Source organism: Natator depressus, chromosome 1 (assembly GCF_965152275.1).
Source record: "Natator depressus isolate rNatDep1 chromosome 1, rNatDep2.hap1, whole genome shotgun sequence".
In the NCBI taxonomy this organism is placed as follows: Eukaryota; Metazoa; Chordata; order Testudines; family Cheloniidae; genus Natator; species Natator depressus.
The window spans coordinates 56,981,683-56,986,833 of NC_134234.1; positions in this window are offsets into that span (position 1 = coordinate 56,981,683).

Consider the following 5,151-nt stretch of genomic DNA (forward strand, 5'->3'; position numbering starts at 1 on the left):
ATCACCGTAGGAAAAGTCGAAATGCCCATTGTGATCCTTGGAGACCCCGCTTACCCTTTAATGCCGTGGCTCATGAAACCCGACACAGGGAGCCTTGACAGCAGCAAGGAGCAGTTCAACAACAGGCTGAGCCAGTGCAGAATGACTGTGGAGCGTGCTTTTGGCCGTTTAAAGGGCTGCTGGCACTCTCCGTATGGGAAGGTGGACCTGGCTGATGACAGCATCCCTGCCGTTATATCCACATGCTGTACCCTCCATAACATTTGTGAAGGGAAGGGTGAAAGATTCACTCAGGCATGGAACTTGGAGGTTCAACACCTGGAGGCTGAATTTGAACAGCCAGAGAGCCAGGCTATTAGAGGGGCCCAGTGCAGGACTGCAAGGATTAGGGATGCCTTGAGGGAGCAATTTGAGGCTGAAAGCCACCAGTAATGTTTGGTGACCTGCACAGGAGTGAAGTGCAGCGATTCCAATGTTGTTAGGAATCTGTGTTTGCTAGGTATGATACACTGACTTGCAGTGTCTATTGATTTCCTGGGCTAAGGTATCTTTTACTTTATGCAATAAATAATAAAGAATGTTTTCAAAGCCAAAAAATCCACTTATTGAAAAGAAAATGCATTTATTGAAAAGAAACACAACTGCTTGGGAAACAGAAAGGGCAAGGGGGTGGGGTGGGGAATGGTTCAATCACAGATTTGCATATGTCCTGTTATCATACTCAGCCTTCCTCTCTGAAGTGCTGTGCAATGGGTGCTGCAATTCAGGATGGCTATACTGCATGGTGATGGGGGCTGAGTGGAGCGGGTAAGGGTTGTAGTTTTCAGGGCTGAGTGGTGAAGCTACAGGTGTTGGAGGTAGCTGGTGGCGATAAGAACCCAGAGGTTGGGGATAGTGGGTTGGAGGTGACATGGGGGCACAAGGGAAAGAGCTTTGGGACAAGGGCTGCAGGGCGGGGCGGGGGCGGTAGTGCTCCGCCTGCATGGCTACGAGCGCCTGGATCGAGTCCGCTTGGTGCTTCATGATGCTTATCAGCTGCTCCGTGCTTTGCTGCCGGAGCTCCTTGCTTTTTTACTGCGCTCCTCATTCTGCTGGCGGATCCTCCTTTCACTCTGTCTCCACTCCTGCAATTTTTGATTCTCCTTAAGGGACTGCTGCATGACTTCAGGTAGCATGTCGTCTTTGCTTTTACGTGGCCTCTTCCTAATTCGTTGAAGTTTTTCGGCCGGTGCTAACACAGACAATCTCAAGGTTGTATCTGTAAAGGCAAAATGCAACAGTTAACAGAGGCAGCATTGTTCACACCAGACAAAGCAATAATTCCCCTGTACTTTCAGGGCAAGCACAGTCTACATAATAGCATAATTTGCCCGTCCCAAAGTGAGCGTACATAACCCCCAGGAGTCCCAAAATGGGAGTAAGGACAGGGTCAAGGGGGACTGATTGTTTCATGGCCATACTGTTCTCTAGGTTTCTGTGCCTTGGGGAGAGCCAACAGCTGCAGGGGCCCCCTATACTGAACTGTCCCCACATTTTCCACAGGAGTTCGTCCTGGAAGATATCTCGCTGCTGAGGGTGACCTGGGAAGCGAGGGAGGGTCTTCTACTACAATGCGGCTTCCGCCCTGGCCCATATGTAGCTTGCCTGTGTGCAGCAATGGTCCCCCTGCCCGTCACGGCACAGTGGCGCGGACAAGTTAGCCTGACTGGGACAAGGACCACAGTGGCTCTCCCAATAAACCTGCGCAAGTGCATTGCCCAAGTACTGGCTGAGACTTTGAAGAGATCACTGAGGCCAATTACCGCGATATGAGAGAGCACATAAACGCCCTATTCCACATCTAGCCATGCTTGCAGCCCTAACCCTCCTCACCCCAAGAGCCTGCGCCAAATAACTTCCTTCCCAAAATAAAAGCTGCTTACCGGGAACCTCCTCTGGTGTTTGTCCTTCCCCAACCACCAGCCGCCGCGACTGGCTACCTTCCTCCTGGCTTGAGAACAACTCCTGGCTGCATGCATCTAGGGATGCCGGGGTGTCTCCCTCCTCCTCAGCACCCTCGCTCCCGCTTTCCTCCTCCCTGCCTTGTTGAACTGGGCTCTGAAGTGTCCATGGAGGTACTCAGAGTGGAGGTGGGGTCGCCCCCAAGTATCACGTCCAGCTCTTTGTAGAAACGGCAGGTCGTGGGGGCAGCACCGGAGCGGCTGTTTGCCTCGTGGGCTTTGCGGTAGGCACTCCGCAGCTCCTTCACTTTAACCCTACACTGCAGAGCGTCCCACTCATGGCCCCTTTCCAGCATGTCCCTTGATATCTGCCCGAAGGTATCGTAATTCCTATGGCTAGAGTGCAGCTGGGACTGGACAGCTTCCTCCCCCCAAACACTGTTGAGGTCCAGCACCTCGCCATTGCTCTATACTGGGAATTGCCTGGCACGTGGAGGCATGGTCACCTGGAAAGATTTGCTGAGAGCACTCCACGCCTGGCTGAGCAGGAAGGGGATTTTCAAAATTCCCAGAGAATTTAAAGGGCAGGTCTGACGGTTGATCACCTGAGGGCAGGGCAGTAGAGTTCAAAGGGATGACCCGAGTGGCTAGAACAGGCATTGTGGGACACTTCGGGAGGCCGATCAGAGCGCAATAACAGAACAGGGCATCCACACTGGCACCGTGGTGCTCCAGCGGGGATGCATCAAACGTTATTCCACTCGCCGAGGTGGAGTACCAGGAGCGCTCTAGCCGCAGAGTCAGAGCGCCCTACATGCCTTGCCAGTGTGGATCCATCATGAGATAGGGTGCCCGGGGCTGCTTTAATGCACTGTAACTTACAAGTGTAGCCAAGCCCTAAGTAATGCAGAGGTCTGAGCCTAGTCATGATAGTGCATTGCATACGACGAGTGCTGCAACATCCAAGTGACAGCAGGTGAATTGAAGGTGGTGCTTTGGCTTGAGAAGGAGATACAGAGCCTTTTATTGTACCTCTAGAACATTGATTCAAACACAGCCTACATCAGAGCCTGGAAAGGTAACTCGCTACCATTCAATGGCTATTGGGTGGCTTATATGAATTGAGCTTGGTGATCTAAGGGTAGTTGCCAGTGTGTGTGTGTGTGTGTCAGCCTCATAAAAACCACCACCAGAGTACTCCAGTAAAGATCAAGGCCCCATTGTGCCAGGCACTGTAGAGTTGATTCCTGACGGTGTGTAGTTGTAGTACACTGGCAAGGCAGCATGGGGGGGGGGGGCTGCACTTTTCCTGCCAGTAAGGCCCCTTGTATATGGCTAAATGGAGGATTTCAGTCTCACGCTGTCAGGCTAGTATCCTTCACAAGCACAAAGAGGAGATTCCCTTGAGTTAACCAGTGAAGTTTCACCTTTCCTGTGAAGTTCTGTGCTCCTGGTTTTTTTTTCTTTTGGTCACAACCCCCAATGGGAAGAAGCCAGCTTCTGAAACAGCAGCACCTAACTCCTGCAGTGCTGAGGGATCCTTTTCCCAGCCAAGTGCTAGTTGTGGTATATGCAGCTACATAATTAGTTTTACGTTTCCTGGGGCCATGTCTGCACTGACAAGCTTACAGCGGCACAGCTGGTCCGATACAACTGTGCCGCTGTAAGATTGCTCGTGTAGCCGCGTTAGGCCGACAGCAGAGAGCTCTCCCAGTGACATCATAAAACCAGCTCAGTGAGCGGCGGTAGCTATGTTGGCAGGAGAGCATAGTGCACACGAGCGCTTATGTCGGCAAAACTTATGTCGTGGGGGGGGGCATTTTTTCACACCCCTGAGCGACAAAAGTTTTGCCGACATAAGTGCTAGTGTAGACATGGCCTAGGAGTCTGCTGGAAGCAGCTGCAATTTCGTGTTCAGTCCAGATACAGCTTACTGTGCTCTAATGGTAACTACGTTTGTTTGATGCTAAAATGAAATGAGTGTTTTAAACGGACAGCGTGTGGCTGCTCAGTGTCGCTGGAAAGCACGTACTTCCCTGGTGAAATCTGATAGGATCAGACCGTGCAGTAACTCAGATGCAAGAATTATAGTTTTTTATTCTTCTTGAACACTTACTCCTCGGAAGGCCTTCAAATACTAATAACTACCCTGTATTTTCTCCAAGTGCCTTTTCAGGTAGTTCAGTAAAATTGTTTATCTGGTGCTTGATTTGAGTTTTCACTAGGAGTAGAAGGGAGAAGCCGTGTGGTTTGTTGTCTTTAGGAAAACGGTAAGAAGACATGAACACAGAACACACTGTATAATAAAGAGGGAGTAAAGGCACCGCAGAGCATAGTGTGTGAACATTCAGTAGCTGTTACTGTGTCAGTGTCAGTGCCGGTTGTGTGCTTGGCACTATACAAGCCACAAAAGCAAAGCCAGTCTCTTCCCTGAAGAGCTTACAGTTGAGAAGCCAAGACACACTTCGAGATAGTTGTCTGCCTATGAGAGCTTCCCCTCCTTCCAGATCAGTTTTTTAATTTACCGCTATCGGGTGAGCTGCTGCGCTGGGCTTCTAAGAGGTGTAGTACCGGAGGGGAGCAGGCTCAGGGGGCTTTAAGGCACCTTTGCACTCTCCCAACAACAAGCTGCTCCAAGGGTCAGAGTGGCCCTTACATGATTTAAACAGCCCAGCCTAAGGCTTATTTACACAGAGAAAATGGCCAGCAGAAATAAAGCTATACCGAGAGTCACTTTTGTTCCAGAATAGAGAATCTACATGGAGAGTTACACTGGCATAGATATAGTCCTAGAATGATATTGCTATTGTTCTGCCAGTCAATTCCCTCATGTAGATAGGCCGACAGGGACAGGCTGCTGTAACCCTATGTCAGCAGCTCTGTATGATATGGCCCCATGCCTGAAACATCCTTTCAGCTACACACCCCTTCAGCCATGCCCCTTACAGCAGGGCTTGGAAAGGGGCCCTCAAAAGGACAACCTGAGGCTGTCAGTCTCAGTTCTTGCTCTAAGGGAATTCACTCCCAGCTGTTCCCTACAGCTGTAAAGCCCCTTCCACCCTTTTACCTGGTGTTAAGAGGCTGGAGTGGGGAGTGAGAATCTGACCCATTGTGTTCAGATGGCTGGGTAAGGAGATTGAGAAAGAGCCACAGTGACAAGTGGAAGCTAAAATGATTCAGTTCGTATCTGAGGTCTCAGTGATCTCTTCAG